Here is a 19,884-nt window from a genome sequence, read left to right as displayed (position 1 = left end):
AACACTTGAAGAATATAGATGTTCCTGCCTTTATGCACCTCTAGCTGCCCTGCTGCAACCTGAAGAAAAGCTTCAGCTTTTCACCAACACACGTCCATACCTGGAAGCTACACTGGACCAGTGCTGATCTACTCCACAAAGGTTCCATAACAGAAGCTGTTTCCTGGTAAGTGGTTGCATTGGAGCCATTTTTAAGCAAGTCATATAGAGATGTGGCTGGTATAGTGTGGTAGGCTTCTGCAATAAATTAGTTATACGTATTGTTAAAGACCCTTAAGCACACTTTGTCCATAAAAGTGTGAGGATTCCCCGAAACATGTTTTAGCTATAGTGTTTTGCAATTTCTGGGTGTTGTCCTGGGGGGGGGGTGGTTTGTTGGGTTAAAATAACATGTAGGGAGGGGGTAGCTATTTACAACATAGTTATATCCAATAAAATATGTGGAGTTGATGTAAAAAGCCAAAGAAATCATGTTTACTTACTGGTTCTCTGTAACGGGAACCAGATTTGTTTTCAGACATCAATATGGTATTGCACCCACTTGCCAAATCTCCAAAACAGAAGGTTAGTATATAATGGTTGAACCCAGTGATCCTTTTCTCTGTTTTCTTGTGTGTGTGTATATATATATATATATATATATATATGAAGTCTGGTTGATTTTGAATATTCTGCTGTTAATAAGATCAAGTTCCATCGATCTATATAATATATTAGATATGCCTATCTGGAAGCTATTTTCAGCAGCACAGGCCAAAAGTTGTGAAACTAGTTCTTTTGTTAGGCAAAAAAATGTTGATGGAAGTTGATATATATATATGCACATGATCATTATAATACATACAGAAATATTTATATTTCTACATATTTATTTGTTACTCCATTCTGATATTGATAGAAAATAGTCATTGTCATCGTATATAATTGACCATCTGCTCAGAATTTTTCTTGTAATGATACTTACATATATAGCTAGTGTGTAGTAAAACGTATATATATATATATATAATTAAACATCGGTATATACTGATGATATATTAGATCAATTATAATTTCAAAAAGTTACAGATATTAGGTGATTTCTTATAATAATTAGATGCATGCATGGAGGAAGGCTGGGATAGAAAAACTGATGAAAAACCAAATGTCCAGATTCAAATTGAAATATAAAATTTGGTCTGGCTTCAAAAGATCAAAAGCATGCACACTAGCATGCATGCTTTAAGTGGGGCCGAGACAGGGACCGATCGAGTACTATATATTCATTTCGTAGCACGATACTAAAGGATTTGTTGCTTTGCGCACTACAAGAAAAGATGGATTTCTCAGCGCTAGTTTTCGTCTCAATTACGCCCCCCCCCCAAATCGCTGCAATCACTCGCAGGGCGACTATATATGAATATTCTGCTGCTTATGCTCTGACATTAGTTTATGTTCCAGCATATTTAAATGTACTTTGGCATGGTCAATGCATCCGGGAGTTATTTTTTAATAAATTGTTAAATAACTACAACTGACAAGATTTAATGAGTTATATTTTTAGGTGCCCTCATGGAGACAAGTGGCCATTTTAGAGGAAGAGGACCAGTGATCCATCCTAGAAGACGTTTGCCACCGTGGTCAACTCGAGCCCGCCGACCACGCGGTGTTCACATCGCGTCATACCATAGCCCTGTTGAGTCATCTGAGTCCAACTCAGATGACTCAACACAGCCTCCCTCACACGTTTGGGAGACTCCACCTGCCAATCCAATCCCACAACCGCAACCTACTAGAGAAGAGATTGGTAAGGTTAACTACTGTTGATAACTGGATTAACACTGATTAACAGTTTTAATCATGTAGTTTAATCATGTAGTAGTACAATAGGCAATAATAGACATTTATTATTGTGAGATTTATATATTAATTTATACTTTCATACAGACATGGAGGCAACGATGGTGCCTATTGTAAACCAAGTTCAGAATAAATGGAAGCGGGGGCCCGCGAAGTGCACAGAGTTTGAAAAATTGCGAAAGCATGGGAAAATTCACTTGAAGATTAATGATGGAGAAACCGCACCTTGTTGTGAGAACGCGTCAATGTTTACGACACGGATAACATGGATATTAAAACATCATTTGGACATGTCATATGCTAGATGGAGTGACGTACCAAAGGCAGAGAAGGATGAGCTGATTGAACGGGTCCGGGTAATTTTCTCAAAACTTCGCTGACAATGCTAAAAGTGAACTTAGCATATATGTCTGGTAAATAACTACATTTTTTGTTATAAATATGTAGGGTGACTTCGAATTAGATTGGGAGCTGGATAATCATCGATTGGCAGTTACAAAACAGCTGCGAAAGAGGTTTAACGCCTTCCACCATGAGTTGCATAAGAAGTACATGGCTTATGGCAGCCATGAAGAAGCGTTGGCGTCTGGGACAACTTTGGTCGACAATCTCGTATGGGTAAAGCTATGTGGTCGATGGGGAAGTGACACGTTCAAGGTATGGTGTGGTTGTTTTCTGAACTTAGTTAGATAAGTAATACAATATATAGTGCTGTAGATTGGAGGTTGGCTGGTGGGATCACACGTGTAGTAGTACTAAGAATGGTTGTTTTTGGCCAGAAAATGTCAGCCCAAAATCGGGAGAACCGGAAGAGACTCAATACCAATCACACTGCAGGGCGTAAATCGTTTGTCCGGATCCTAGAGGAGAAGGTAATATTTCCATAGTTTGGGTGGGATATGCTATAAGCGGTACGTAAAATAGATTCAGCTTTGCTAGAGCTAGCTGTGGTAGTCAAAACAAGCATTGTTTGAGTAACGGAATATATTTTAGAATAATCATCTTTCGTATACAAAGTGTATATTCGATTGATACATGTCATATGCACAAATTTGTAGAGGGCTGAACGAGCCAACTTGGTGGACTTCTACAAGGAAGTTCGTTGGTCGAAGAAGAACAAAAAATTTGTGACGCCTACCACATAAGACATACATGTGCGTGTTGAGAAATTACATTCAGCCACTACTACTTCTTGGTTAAATTTTTGTTCCAAAAGTGATAAACAAATCAACGCCATAGGACCACTTAAAACAAATCTTCTCTAACCATGTGCAGAAATCCATGGTCTCCAAGATGTCTGAGTTAGAACCTTCCCAACGTACTGAGGAGGCAGCGGCAACAGTCTTCAGGGAGGTCCTTGGAAGTCGACCAGGTTATGCACGAGGGCTAGGTGAGATGGTGATACCAGAGACTACTAGAGTTCGTGACCGGGAGCGAGATCAACGATACTTAGATTTAGTGGCCAAACATAAGGGAGATGCAGAGATGCACAAAGCTGAAATAGACGAGATGAAGGAAAGGTTGAACAGAGTTTTGGATAGACAGAATGAGATGGAGAGGATGATGACGACATTTATTGCCGAATTCCCTTCTTAGCTCACTGACTCTCTTCGGAGGTCTCAGTGAACAAGATACAATCAGTAGATTTTTGGGTGGGATCTTTTTGAGTATTTTGGGTGCATTTTTGGTAGAGAGATGGTGGCTGAGCAGTTTTTGAGCATTGGAGGTTGAAGATATAGTGTTTTGTGATAACTAGAATAACCTCGATGCAAACTAGTGTCATTTGATATGAATCATGTACATCTTTTTTGATATGAGAGGATCTGCCGATCTAGTAATATGGATGTTGCTTTTTTGGCAAATATGGGTTTTGGGGGGGACACAACAGGCTGTGTTGTAATGGTAACGAGGTATGATCGTTAGATTTTGGTACCCTATATTTTCCTGAAATGCAGTGATATAAATTGTGACTACTGGCATGCTATCTAACTTCTGTATAATGTTGTTATACAGGCACTTCTGATGGGCAGACTTGGGTTAAATTGGGAAACCCAAGTTGTGGTTAAGACTGAGGTGGGAGAGATGGACGTTTTCAAGTTGTATTTAAGATGCATACTTGGGGAAAAGGCCAGTGTTTTCCTTTGGGGTGCATTTCAGGTGCGGTTGTTTTTCATGTTATATAGATTAAGAATATATTATAAGACATAACCCAAAGATGAAATTAAGCATGTTTCTGTTTGATATTTGTTTGCAAAAAAACCACCTCCATCACATATCTTCCCTATCTTCCAGACTACATACAATAGTGTCAATATATGCTGATGATATTTGAACTATCACAAAATAAATTATAGTTATTTTGTAATTCCATGATAACAATCAAGTATTCTGATGATATACTTGTCATAACTATAACTAGAGTTTTAACATGCTACATGCCGTTTGTGGGGGAATTTTTGAATGTAGGGGCAGTAGAGTGTAATAGACATCCTGCATGATGTCTACAAAGTTAGATAGAAGCAGTAATTACTCTGCCATAGGGTGTTCATAGGTACATCAAGACTAATATTAAATCATGGACAAATTAGATAGGAAGGAATACTCACCAGTGCCAAATTTCAGTCTGTTTTCTTGTGAAAAATGACTACAGCAACTTTCAGATTATAACTATCCATCCTCAGTGCCAGGATATATCAGCATATATGCTGAAATCAGTCCACAACTATAGACCACCTTTATCAGCATATATCAATCTAATGTCAACAACAAACTAAAATTACCCAATGCCATTAATTGATGGTATATATAGTAATTTATCCATGCTGGAAGAGAACAAAAAGGCCTTCTCAAAAATTGAATAAAACTAGTCAACTAGTTTCCACACTCCGGGGACCAAATACATGAAAAATCCTACAAACCAACCTGGGGAATGCTGAGTGGAAGTTGGGAATTACAATATATGCACTAACTTCTAACTAGTATGTCAATGGATTTGCATATATACCATTATATATATATATATATATATATGCATAGGTGAGGTATATATTTATATATATATATATATATATATACCTCCACTCAATAAAGAAAAACTTCAAGAAATATCATGTAAAAGTGACATCCCTCATTATTGGGTAAAAAACAACATAGACATTCAAAAATTAATTAAAATAAAAAGGGAAAAGGAAGCTGGCTAGCTAAATAAGAATGAAGGGAGCCAACTAGCTAATTATGTACAACATAGCCACACTGAGTTGTATTGTGGGTAACATTACATATTGGATACCCTGGGAATACAGACCTGAAGCTAGCTTAGCTTAATATTATTTCCTCAAATGAATTGATATTTGAAGGGTTATTGACAAGATCTAGACAGAGAGAGAGAGAGATGTGTAAATTTGTCCATGATTTAATAATACTAAGTAGTACTGAGATACAAACAAAGAACAAACTCATAGATGTTATCATGAGGATATTCATTTAATTAATTGTGTAAATTAAAAACAAGATCTCTGCATATTCCACAGCTATTTTATCACGAGGATAATCATGTAAATCTGATCCTTTCAGTGCCCATCTTTACCCCAAGGTCCAGGGGAATTTTTGAGTCAGCTTTCTGAGTCTTTTATGCCACAATATTAGTTCTATCAGCTTACCATAGATCGATTAATTTCATTACTTCTCTGTAGATCAAATGGGCAAAGTATCATTGTTACAAGACCAGTAATGGTAAATATAATGATATACCATTAGTGGGACTGGGGCTAATGATACCATGAATCTACAGAGAGAGAAGTCATGTTAAGTGCATGTCATGTAGTATATATATATATAAGCAACGAAAGGATGTATGTCATACGGTTATATTCAATGGTTATATTCAAGTGGTTTCATCTCACTAATGATATATGTTAAAGATGTATTACACTAAGATGCAGGGTTGTAACCCAGATGCAAAGGCTGATTAATGTACACAAAAGGAAAAAATATGCTGCTAGTGTGTAGTCGGGAAAGTAGATGCAGTACTTATGTTGGTGGAGATCCAGTAGTCATGCATGCGGCAACAAATATCATATATAACTAAGACTTGTGTGGGCATATGGACTGAAGGAGAAAGCTACAGGTCATTGAGTCAATGTCTGTTTGTGAAATAGGGTATCATTCCTAACTGCTCAAGCCATAAATCTTTCTACATGTCTATATCCAATATGCACCGGACCAGAATTATATAGTGGCTTCTGCCTTTGTTAAAATGACATGATGTACACCTCTTGGGGGGCTATGCTGTTGATATGAACTGCTTTAGATATTTGATGAATGAATCATGATCATCTCTGTCTATTGTCTCATGATGATGGTTTATTTAATATAGAAAAAGGAATCATGTCTTTCTATATATGTATATAGCAATTGGGTGAGCAGGATCATCATTCTCAACTTGATGCTATATTATACTAGATGACTACTATGCATTGACTAGTGTCATAATTAGTCGGTTAAATTTGCATCCAGATTGCAAATATAATTATAATTGAATTTGTGTGTTTAAGTCATAATAAGCCCACATATATATATGTTTGTTTAATTATAAAGTATGTACCATCCCAGATTGACGTTACCACTTGGGTTTTAATGCAAATATATATTGCAAAATTATAACATATATGTTAAAACAAACATATATGTATTTGGGGTATGTACGTAAAATTGTGCCAAACGTAGTGCAACAGGACAGTAGCAATTTAAGTGCCCACTAATGGGTTTTTTCCCACGCTAATACGTCCACGTTTTGGGCTGAAATAGCACTGTAAAAATATCCCTATTGCGGCGAAATGGGAACGACACCCCAGCATCCCAATTACAGCGCGTCGAACAAACAAATCGCTGGAAAACAGGTCTATTGCCGCGAAAAAAATGCCGTTGCAAGAGTCAGACGTTGGGTCATACACATTTCCGTCGTATGCTCACATCGTAGGTAAATAGCTTATTGCGGCAGAAGAAATTAAATCCCTCAATAGACATATTGCGGCAGACTCTAGTTTGGTCGAGACAGCAAATTTCCAGCGATAGAGGCAGATTTTACGTCGACATCCATCGCGACTATAAATCGTAATTACGGCGATTACTGAGACGCCGGCGAGAGGCGAAGTTAATTGCGTCGACTTATTCAATATTTTGCGTCGCAATAAATTGACGAAAGCAATTGATTCCGTCGATAAGTTGGCATGTCGTGACACGCATTTGCCGCGATAATTTCAGTTTTCGCGGTGAAATCTTTTCGCTGGAACAGGAACACCAGTTGCGGCGATTTTCACATCTCGCTGACTGTCATAAAAAAAATGCACTTAATCTCAACCAACGTGTGGCGTTTTGCTTATCGTCGAGAGCGAGGACTGCAGCGAATTGGGGGGATAATTGCGACGAAAACTGGCGCTGAGAAAGGCCTGTTTTCTTGTAGCCTCCTTGTAGCTCTCTGCAAAGTCTACCACCTCTCAAACTTGAATTGACTTTCATTTGATCCAATTCTAAGTGCAAATCAAAGCCTCAATAATGCTAGTGGATAATGAACTCCGAAATATATCTAATATGCGCCTTTTGGTGCTAAATGTGTACTCTGAGGTTATGATAGAGATAAGGATGACCAAAATACTGTAGGTCATCTCTCTAAGGATGGGATACTTGACAGAATGTACCTTCCACCATGATAAGATATCAAATTCCTCCACATAAGGGTGTACTTCAGCCCACAAGTTCTTTCCAAGTCTAATTGGCCATCTAAGATGCGGTGGATGGTTGAACATCTATATTAACCCTCTGAATGTGGCAAACTCATCATACAACCTATTGAGAGTGTCCTTCACCCTTAGCACAAGTTGATTCGTCCATCCCTTCCAGCTAGTGCTTTCCAAGCCATACACTATTCCATCAATTTTGTACCGTGAGTTATGAACAATAGCCATTGTCCGTAAAGTAGGATCAACATTTCTAATATTTTATCTAATTGCTCTTTCACTTGACGAACTTATTGATATTATTTATTGGCTATTACATATAGAGATCTAGAAATGGTGCATGTCACATCATCAAAAAGCCTTAGAATATCTAAACAAAACCTTGATATTTTCCAAATCAAAATTGTTGGGCTGCCCGAATCTCCCTTTGTTCTCTTCAAAGTGGTGGACATATTGCATATCCTCATCACCCATGGCATCAAAGACGTTTCTATATTGTTTGGTTGTTTCCAACATGAAGAAGGTTGAGTTCTATCTTATAGCAACATCAAGGCACAACATCTTCAATCATTCAATGCTCACAGCACAAACAAAGATTTTGAATTTCTTAAGCCTAGCAGGCGAAGATCTTACAAATCTCGCCGTAGTTCTTACTCTTGCAACCGACTCATGAATCGGTTAAAGTGTTAGTCATAATAAGATTGAGGATATTTATACAACATCTAACATGCAAAGACTCACCAACCAATATAGACATATTTTCCTCTCTAACCTTATTCTTCATATACTCAAGTATGATATCTTTAGACGAAGCATTGTCAACCATTATTGTCACTACCTACTCCAAACCCTATTCCTTTATTCTAGACTCCACCACCTTCCCACTAGAGTCACCTTTGTGATTTGCAATTTAGCAAAACTTAATAATATTTTCGTGTAACCGCCAATCACTATCTACAAAATCAACATTCAAACACATGAAGTTCATGTTTTGGACTGATGTCCATGTATCAATGGTGAGACAAACTCTTTGACCCTTCAATAAATTTCTTAAAAGATATTTCTCTAAACTATGTAATTTAAGAAGACCTTTCACTCTTGTGTTGCGAGAATAAATATTAAACCTATGTTTTAAGTTGTTAGCAAAGGCTTGGAATCCTTCGCCGTCCACAAACCAAGCTAACAATCTACTGGTCTCGGATTCACTTTAGAAGTACCATCAATATTAAGTTTGAGTTTCCAAATTGGAGGGAGAAACCATTTGATCAAATGGGGTTAATAGCCAAAGTAGGGATGTTGAAAGTGTTGAGGATTCGAGCATTAGATATATCAAATTACGATCTCTAAGCTACCCAGCTTGAGATGCTATGGACAACATGCTGCCCCAACTCCCAAGGTACCTAGCCATGATCCATCCCTTCAAATTTTCTCTGTTTCTAGCCAACCAAAGCTCCTAAGAATAATGGACTTTCTTTGCAAGATGTTTATTTGAAGTCATATTTTTACGAATATAATTTGAATTTTTTGTTAAAATATACACTTTTCTCGTATTTCTCTGATTAATTCTTGTGCTATGTATTAGAATTGATTGATTACACATTCGAGTATTGTTATCAATAACAATTTGTTTTACTATTTCAAATATAATGTACGTATTAAGTCCGTTCCAAGGACTAGTTAGTTATTAGATACTAATTCTTTAATAGAACTAAATATTATAATGTGTTTTATACTGAAAGATCCAAGTTTATCGAGAAATTCTTTTTGAGATTGAATTAATTTTTTATTTCAAGTTTTTTTTATTAAATCTGGTACATTTGGTTACCAAACCCATCTCAATTAATCATTACAACTTTTTCAAATTTCAACATTAAATATAATAAAAATTTAACTTTTCAGATTCCAAAATAATAATAATATTAAAAAATAATATTATAATAATATTTAATCATCTCAACTAAACTGATCAGTTCAATATCTAAACGCACTCAAGTACCAATTAAGATCATTTACAACTAATCTTAGAATTTTGCTATTTCCAATGTCAAAAAGGCTAATTGCACGAATACGTGCATGTTTTGCGTTGAAGTTGTTTATTGGCATTAAACAACCACTTTTGAGCACCTGATGATCACATACACACAGATATATATATATATATATATATATATATAGCTAGACTTATAGTTGTTCCAAAGTGTTAAATCATAGAAAGCATTCTAGGTGTTTGTGAAAAGTTTCAACAGAAAAATAGAGAGCAACACTTTTCGGTGAAATTCTTCTTGATTTTTCCCTATCAATCATGTACAACCAGAGTATCACTTTATACACCAAGTACTGACAACTCAGAATATTCCTCCTAATAAGCATATGACACGTGTCCATAAGTTGTTACAAAAGTAGTGTACTGGAAGTTACAGAGTGGCTAGCAGTGAAGCTATTATTCTGAGTTGTGCGCCTTGCCACTATCATCTGAGGAACAGCTAGCGGTGTAGCTGTTCTGCTGAGTTGCGCTCCTTTCATTATCATTTGAGGTGCAGCTAGTTGTATAGCCTTTAATACCCTCCCGCGAGTCAAGCGGCACTGATGTAATGGTGAGGCTTGACTGTAGTTGCTGAAATCTGACTGCTGAAAGTGGTTTAGTAAGGATGTCAGCTATTTGATCCGTTGCTTGAGATGAGGAGACCTAAAGTGTTTTGGTAGCAACCATTTCCCTCACAAAGTGGTAATCAAGATCAACATGCTTAGTTCTAGAGTGAAGCACAGGGTTGACCGAAAGATAAGTAGCTCCTAAGTTGTCACACCATAGGATGAGAGGATTTTTTTGGAAGATTCCAAGTTCCTTGAGTAAGGATTGCAACCATAAGATCTCACATGTTGCATTAGCAATTGATTTATACTCAGCCTTGGTAGAAGACCAGGCTATGGTTGGTTGCTTCTTTGAACCCCAAGATATGAGATGAGACCCAAAATAGACACAAAAACCACTCGTGGATCGACGATCATCAAGGCATCCAGCCCAATCAGCATAAGAAAACGCAGATAAAGTATGTTGTGATGATGAGGTAAAATGCAAGCCAAAGGACTTAGTATGCTGAAGATATCTTAAGATTCTTTTAACAGCCTGCCAGTGGGGCAGGCGTGAACTATGCATGTATTGACACACACGGTTGACAGCATAGGAAATGTTTGGACGTGTAAACACCATATATTGTAAGCTCCCAACTACACTCCGATATATAGATGGGTCCTCAAAGGAGCAACCATCCAAGGCCGTAAGTTTCATAGAGGTGGACATTGGAGTAGAGACTGACTTAGACTTATGCATATTAGTTTTCACAAGGAGATCATGCATATACTTTGACTGAGAAAGAAAAAGACCCGACGAGTCACGGCTAACTTCAATACCAAGAAAAAAATGTAAATTACCTAAATCTTTAACAGAGAAATGTAGACTCGGGGATTTAATGAATTCAGCAATAAGCAAACTACTAGAGTCAGTTACAATCAAATCATCAACATAAACAAGTATATACATGCAGCCTATAGAGTTTTGAAAAATGAACAGAGATTAGTCTGACCGAGACCCATGAAAACCAAGTGACATTAGTCTGTCGCTTAGTTTAGCAAATCAGGCCCTAGCAGCTTGTTTTAAACTGTAAATGGACTTTCGAAGCTTACAGACAAGAGAAGGTTGATCTGGATTGACGAACCCTGGCGGCTGCTGCATGAACACGTCTTCATCAAGGTCTCCGTGGAGGAAGGCATTCTGGAAGTCCAATTGGTGGAGAGGCCAGTTGGAACTGACAGCAAGAGAGAGGAGAAGTCTAATTGTGGCTGGTTTCACTACATGGCTAAACGTCTTAGAGTAATCCAGGCCTGGTTGCTGATGAAATCCCTTGGCCACAAGGCGAGCCTTGTGGTGTCCCAGGGATCCATCAGCATGACGCTTGGTTCTCAAAACCCACTTGGACCCAAGGAGATTATAATGAGGAGAAAATGGGACGAGATCCCAAGTGTGATTTTGGAGTAGAGCCCGAAACTCTAGATGCATTGTAGCCCTCCACTCAGAGTATTTAGAGGCCTCAGTAAACAAGGTAGGTTCCTCTGGAATAAAAGCAATTCGTGAAGGAGTAGTGGAGGTTGTGAGAGGCAGAGTCGGTTTGGGTGGAGGCCACGGGATAGTACCATCTGAACGAATTTTTGGACACTGGATTTGTGACTTGGACCTGGTGACCATGGGGTGAGACGGGCGCACGGTTGATTAGGTGACTGAAGATGGGGACGAGGATGAAGTAGAGGACGATGACTGAGAGTGATTTGGGTACACAGGGGAATCGAAGGAAGGAGACGAAGCCCTAGAGTCATGAATGGGCGAGAACACACGGACGGGCTGAGTTGAACTAAGGGTTGTAGAGGAGCCCATAGGTAACGACACATTGGAAGGAATGGAGGTGGATTCGGTATGGGCTAGTATGGGAACACGAAATGTAGAGGGTGGCCCAGATGAAAAAGGTTAAGTCTGAGGGGAGGATATGGAACTGGGTTGAGAGGAGAAAGGGTATTGGTTTTCAAAGAACTTAACATCCCTAGAGATGTAAGTACGACCCGTTTCCAAATTAAGGCAAATGTAGCCTTTGTGATCTAAGCTATAACCGATAAACACACACGGCTTGGAACGAAAATCAAGTTTGTGTTTATTGTAAGGTCTTAAGTTGGGCCAACATAGAGAACCAAACACCTTAAGTAAGGAATAGTCGGGTGTTTGGCCCATGAGAGTTTCATAGGGGGACTGATTATTTAGGACCAGTGTGGGCAAGCGGTTAATGAGAAAAGTGGTCGTTTGAAAAGCTTTGGCCCAATATATGTAGGGCATGGATGCATGAGCCAAGAGTGCAAGGCCCGTCTCGACAATATGTCAATGACGGCACTCAACTGTGCCATTTTGTTGATGAGAGTATGGGCACGTAATACGATGGGTAATTCCAAGATTTTTAAAGATGGATGCAAGGGGGCGAAATTCACCCCTCCAATCGGATTGGACCGCAACAACATTGGTAGAAAAAGTGTTTGTGACGTATTGTAAAAAAGCAAGAACAATAGGAGTAACATTAGACTTAGATTGTAAAGGGAAAAACCAAATATATTTTGAGTAATAATCTACTATGGATAGATAAAACCTACAACTAGTTGAAGACAAAATCGGGGATGGACCCCATACATAAAAAAAAAAAAAAAAAAGAGCAAAAGGCTTGAGAGATCTTGTTGATGTTGGTGGGTGAGGTAAGGCATGGGCCTTGGCTTGTGCACACGCGGAACAGTCAGAAAGCCCATGAGATGAGGTGGGAAGCTGGAAATGTGAAATGGTCAGGGCAGGGATGCACGATGAAGGGTGTCCTAAGCGTAGATGCTAGAGTTGAGCTGTTGTCTGGGAACTAAGAAAAGCACAAGGGGGATTGGAGGCACTGGTGGTGGTTGTTGCAGAGGCGGAAGGCAGAACGTACAACCCTTGCTAAACGGGACCCCGAAGCATCACCATCTGAATACGAGAATCCTTCACAACAAAGAAAGTGGAATGAAACTCAAAGTAAGCATTATTATCTTGGCAAAATTGCCAAACCGAGAGCAAGTTACGAGAAATCAAAGGCACATGAAGGAGATGAGTTAAGAGATATTTGCCAGTAGGAGAAGAGAGATGAGCGGAGCGAATGTGTTGAATGGCCAGGGAGGAACCATCACCAATGTTGACTTGATTTGAGCCCTGGTAAGATGTTGATTCAAAGTTGAGATTGGTAAAATCTGGTGTAAAATGATGAGTGGCCGCCATATCTGGGAACCATGAGGTCGAGCTTGGAGCCATAGAAATAGTGGTGGAATTTGCTGTTAAGGAGGAAGGTGTAGAAGCTTGATACGAGTGATCAAAACGGTGATAACATGCAATTGCAGAATGCCCCGATTTGTTGCAGACCTGGCACGTGGGTCGTGGATTTGACGAGTTAGGTGCGAGGAATGATGGTCCACAAGGGGAAGGGAACCTTCCTCTGCCAGAACCATGACCAAGTCGTTCCCCCTGTAAGAGTTATGGCTACCACGGTTTTGTGAATTAGGATTGAAAGAAGGGCGAGCTACGGTATTATGAGAAGAGAATGAGGGGGCAGAGAGTAGAGATTGAGTCTGATGCGAGAGACGAGATTCGTGAGTGAGCAGATAGCTATATAGTTGATGAGGTGAAAGAGGGTCTGATCTAGTGGTAAGAGAGGTGACTAATGACTCATAGTCAGAACCTAAGCCAGCAAGGAGATAAATGGAGAACTCTAAATCAAAGAGGGGATGCCCTACAACACCGAGTAGGGAGGTAAGATTTTTGGCTTTGTTGTAGTATTCTGAGATGGATTTTGAGCCTTTCTTAAGAGTGGCAAGTTGGTATTGAGTATGCATGATATGAGCAGATGAATGAGATGTGAAAAGACTTTTGAGTGTAGCCCACACTTCGTGAGAAGTTGAACACTCCAAAACTTGAGTGAGGAGCGATTCAAAAAGAGAGGAGTTAATAGCAGAAATTATTAGTTGGTCTTGAAGAAGCCACTGAGAATGGGCGGGATTGGGTTTGCCATTGAGGTTAGCTAGAGGCATGGGCAAGGTACCATCTACATATCCAAATAACTGGTGACCTTTCAAAAAAGGGACAATTTGTGCCTTCCAAAGAAGATAGTTTTCCATGTTGAGTTTTAATGTAATCGAATGTGTGGCTGCTGTGACTATGGAGGGTGGGACAAGAGGAAGAGAACTTGTTTCTGGGGATGCCATGAGTGAAGAGACGTGAGTCTTTCTAGGCTCTTGAATCATAGAAAGCATTCTAGGTGTTTGTGAAAAGCTTCAACAGAAAAATAGAGAGGAACACTTTTTGGTGAAATTCTTCTTGATTTTTTCCTATAAATCATGTACAACCAAAGTATCACTTTATACACCAAGAACTAACAACTCAAAATTTTCCTCCTAATAAGCATATGACACCTGTCCATAAGTTGTTACAAAAGCAGTGTACTGGAAGTTACAGAGCGGCTAGCAGTGTAGCTGTTATTCTGAGTTGTGCGCCTTTCCACTATCATCTAAGGAACAGCTAGCGGTGTAGTTGTTTTGCTGAGTTGCACTCCTTTCATTATCATCTGAGGCGCAGCTAGTTGTATAGCCTTTAATACAAAGCAACTCATTCGATATTCCAAAAGAAAAATAGCTACAGTAAAGGGAATTCGAAGCATGGCCTCTAGAGATCAAAATTCAAGTGACTCTAGTACTATTGTTCGAAGATCCGCAAATTACAAACCTACCATTTGGCACTATGATTATATATATACAATCATTGAAAATTGAATATGTGGTACATTTTTCTGTTTATATTGTTTATCACTGGTCTTAGAATTTATTGTATATATATTTTTGGATTATCGGTAATGAGCAGATATGAAAATTGGATTCTCAGGGGGTTTCATACACCAGAAAACTTGATGAACGGAAGGGAAAAGTGACTATGATGTTTCATAAAGTGTTGGAGCCTCCAAAGCAAGTTGATCCTGTTGATATCTTGCAAAGATTGGAGTGTCTTACCACTTTCAAGATGACATAAGAAGGATATTGAAGAAAATAGGCAATACTAGTACTCACAATGGTGATGTGTGTAAGAAGGAAAGTTTATATACCACATCTCTTGAATTTAGACTGCTAAGGCAAAACGAATATAATGTTCCTCAAGGTAAAGTGGTATACAACATATGATCGAGTTGATTTTTCAATATATATATAACAAAGAGATCTTACGCACCACTGTCCTTGAACCATGATGATAATATTGATTTCAATTTTCAATATTTTTTTAATATATATATATATATATATACACACACATACATACATATGGAACCGTCACCCATCATTTAAAGTTAACAACGGGTGAGATTTGTTGATTGTAGAGATTTTTAATAATTTAAAGAATGAAAAGGGAAATTTCAAGGAATGTCATTGTAATGATATTGAGGGAATATTGGCTTTGTATGAAGCCTCATTCCTTTTGATGGAAGGTGAAAGCACCATGGAGGAAGCAAGAAATTTTGCAACCAAACATCTCAAAGAATACATGAACCAAAGCAATGATCAAAATCTTTGTGCAGGGGTGAACCATGCCCTGGAGCTTCCATTGCATTGGAGGATGCCGAGGTTAGAAGCAAGGTGGTTCATTGATGTATATAGGAACAGGGAAGATATGAACTCTATCTTGCTTGAGCTTGCATAATTGGATTTCAACATGGTACAAACAGTCCATCAAGATGACCTAAAAGAAGGGTCAAAGTAATAATCATTATTATCCTCATATTTTTTTATATGCATCTCAACAAGATTAACTATGAAGATCTTTACTTGATATACAATTCAAAAGATAGTAAAATGCATTGCTTGAGTTCTAAAATTGATATGGTTTTCTTTGGTTCATATAAAGGTGATGGAGACACACTAGTCTTGGAGACTTGAGTTTTGCAAGGAATAGGCTTCCTATGGACAGTGGGAGAATCATTTCAACCTGGATTTGGATATAATAGGAGAGTGTTAACAAAAGTCAATGCATTAATAACAACAATAGATGATGTCTATGATGTATATGGCACGTTGGATGAACTTGAGCTTTTCACTGATGCTGTTGAGAGGTTTGTATTAACCATTAATGGTATTACAAATCTAATGCTTCATATATATATATATATATATGATTTACCTTTAGTTTAATGTTTGTGGTTCCAGATGCGATGCCAATGCAACGGAAAAACTTCCTTATTATATGCAAACATGTTTCCTTTCTCTTCATAATGCCATTAATGAAATGGCTTTTGAAACTCTCAAGGAGAAAGGATTCAACAACATTTAGTACCTAAAAAAAGCGGTAAGACCTTGATTTCTAAATTCATAATCATTTCTTCACTAACATTGTTTTCTTGTATGTATTATATATACTTCCTCTAGCTCATTGCTCTAGCTCATCGGAGGAAAAGTGGTATTACAACGGTTATACACCAAGCTTTCAAGAATACATTGAAAATGCATGGGTTTCAATATCTGCACCAGTTCTACTGGTGCATGCTTATTTTGCTGTCACAAATCGAATAACAAAGGAATCATGTGATTTCTTGGATCAAGAGTATCCGAGTATAATTCATTGCTCATCAATGATTCTATGACTTATGGATGATCTTGGAACATCTACAGTAAGCAAACCATATATACTACCTTAACAATTTCATCAAGAAGAGCATTGCTATTCATAAGCCTACACACCACACCATAATTTTTTTTATTTTTTAAAGTTTTTTTTTAATTTTTTTTTTTGTTTTATTCTTTTTAAAACAATTTAATTATTCTACTCATCATTCATATACCACACATTTAGTAAGAGAAAAAAATTAAAAAAATCATAAAAAATATGGTGTGTGGTGTATGAGGCTTATGAATAGAATTTTTCATATATGTATATGTGAGTGTACATGTTTGTGTTTCTTATCTCATCAGGATGAGCTAGAAAGAGGTGATGCTCCTAAATCAATCCAATGTTACATGAATGATACCTCATGTGTTAGTGAAGAAGATGCTCGGGATCGAGTACATAAGGTCTCACATAAGGTCTCTGATTAGTGCAACTTGGAAGAAGTTTAATAAAGAACACACTGTTACTTCACCCTTCTCAAAAACGTATATCCTTGCAAGGAGGGCCTAATGCATGTACCAACATGGAGATGGTCATGGTACGTAGTGCAGAATCTGAAACTAAGGATCGCGTGTTAGCATTGCTAATTCATCCCATTCCTCTGCCTAAGAATACTGATACATAGAAATACGTGATTGAAGCTTTAAGTTCACAATTATTAGTCATAATAAATCACATAAATTTGGAGAATAGATCATCAAACATTAACAGCTCAGCTGTACTTCACTGATAATATCTAGCTGTTTAACACACTATAACACAATTACTTTTTAGTGACGGTTGAAAAATTGTGACAGTCCCCAAACCGTCACTAAAGACAGATGAGATTTTTTTTACGTTTCAACATATGGGAAATTTATGTTCGAACGTCACATATACGTTCGAACATTGTGGCTACTTACGTGCGAACGTGAAATGTTTTGGCACCAACATTCGAACGTAAAATGTTTTGCGCCAACATTCAAACGTCAATTACTAACGTTTGAACGTTAATTGTAAATTTAAATTAAATATGACTCTAATTTAAAAATTATATAGTTTTTATAGTGCATAATTTGTGAACAAGTCTAAAAAATTGACTTCTATATATTTATATATACACAATTTGTAATATATAAATATATATTTATGTTTATATACATTGAAGTACAGTGATTTAGAATTAAAGATGGAAAATATAACATTAAAGAAGATTGAGAATTGAAATTAAAAAACCATAGAAATATTAAACAATATTTTTCTTTACATATAATAAAAAGCAAAATACAAAATATGATCGAATTTCTTAAACAACACTCAGATGATAGCGTTGTTCATGAAATTCGAACTTTGTACCTCCTCAGTTAAGGTATCAACCTTGTCGTTGAGGGTACCTACATAATGAGCGATCTCGGAGATAGACGCCTCTATAGCCACAAGCGATCGATCGATTTTATGCGCAGTCAGCTGTGAGATCACTGCATCAACCCAAGCAGGTCGCGCATCTCCCGCAGATGTACTCGGCGGCTGCTGACTACTACTCCCCATATGACCTGGCTCAGCCTACGTCGGAGGAACTAGATCCTCTACAGGGGTGGTTGACGTCCCCTCGCATGTCCAATGCTACGTCAATGTGTGGTCATGTCGAGGGGGCTCATCTGATCTTTGACCTGCTCCTCTGGCTGGGTTGGCACTCCCTGTGCAAGTAATAGCTGGCTGATCATGACACCGTACGGGAGATTATCCGTGAAAACGATGCTGGCCTCGTAAAGGATCCTCTCAAAGATGTGCAGTGGAAAATCTATGGGATCTCCACGTGCCACTCATATCAAAAACTGTGCCCGAAGCCAACTAAATGTGGTTTTACGTGCCACAGGATCTACCTTTGTTGCAACAATAAAGTGCAACATGTGGAAGAAAGGTAGCAGATGGTTCTAGTTGAAGGCATTCTTCCTCTCGATCTACATGATGTCCCTCTCGGTGAGGATGTAGAAATCCTGGTCTCGGTCATCATCTTGAGCCTTGAGGCCAGTATCCTTGGCCTCTAACTGGTCTGCATCTCTGGTTGATGCTGGCTCAAATGGGCGGCCAGTAGATGATGCAGAAGTACCTACATTCTCACGGGGTATAGCATTTACAGATGTCTCAACTCCTCGATGAATCCCGAGGTGCTCGGCGATGAAATCTGGTGAAATCTCAATGGACACACCGCATACAGTCATAGTGTGAGAGGATGTGTCCTGAGGCATGTCGCACATTCCCATATAGAACTCCTGAACCATTTAGGGGTATACCTTCCCCCTTAATGTGCAGATATTTCCCCAGCCTCTACTGACGAAAACATCTCTCATGTTCGTCTACTGACGAACTCATTAATTAGGACCTCTCGCTCTACCATAATAGTACGAGCCCCATTACGAGCAGTGATCTAAGTGGCTCCTTCCCTCTCTTGTCTCCTAGTATGCAGAGAATGAGCCATATCCTAAAAATAGAAAAGGAAAAAAAATTATTTACATTGTTGCATTTTTTGTGTTAATTTTAATTAACGTTTGAATATAGTAAAATAAACGTTCGAACGTTAAGATAAAACTTTCGGACGTGTATTCTTTACATTCGCACGTAAAACACATACGTGCGAATGTATAACATACACATTCGAACGTAAGAAGTAAAAGAACGTTTGAGCGTTTCACCAAGACGTTCAAACATACGACGTTTCAATTACATAGCCGTTAAGGCTTCTATGTTCGAACGTGTATTGTTTTATATTCAAACGTTATTTTTCATAAACTTTTAATCCAAGCGTTTAATTATAATGTCCAAACGTACTACTTTTTAAATTTATTTGTGCTTCAACGTTTGGACGTTCATCTTTTACGTTTGCACTTAAAACCCACACATTCGAGCGTATAACATAAACGTCTGACCGTACGTCATTTAAATTTATTTACTTCTTACATTCGAACATGTATGTTATATGTTCGCACGTATGTGTTTTACGTGCGAAGGTAAATAATGCACATTCGAACGTTTTATCTTAACATTCGAACGTTTATTTTACTATGTTAGAACGTTAATGCAGAG

The 19,884-nt window shown here is 38.1% G+C and overlaps 1 pseudogene; it reads left to right on the top strand.

Annotated features, from left to right (window-relative positions):
- The first annotated feature begins 14,828 nt into the window (after positions 1-14,828).
- Positions 14,829-17,446, top strand: LOC118344224 (annotated as a pseudogene).
- Positions 17,447-19,884: the final 2,438 nt, after the last annotated feature.

This window comes from Juglans regia, chromosome 13 (assembly GCF_001411555.2).
Source record: "Juglans regia cultivar Chandler chromosome 13, Walnut 2.0, whole genome shotgun sequence".
Taxonomy (NCBI): Eukaryota; Viridiplantae; Streptophyta; class Magnoliopsida; order Fagales; family Juglandaceae; genus Juglans; species Juglans regia.
This window is presented reverse-complemented; position numbering and strand designations above follow the sequence as displayed.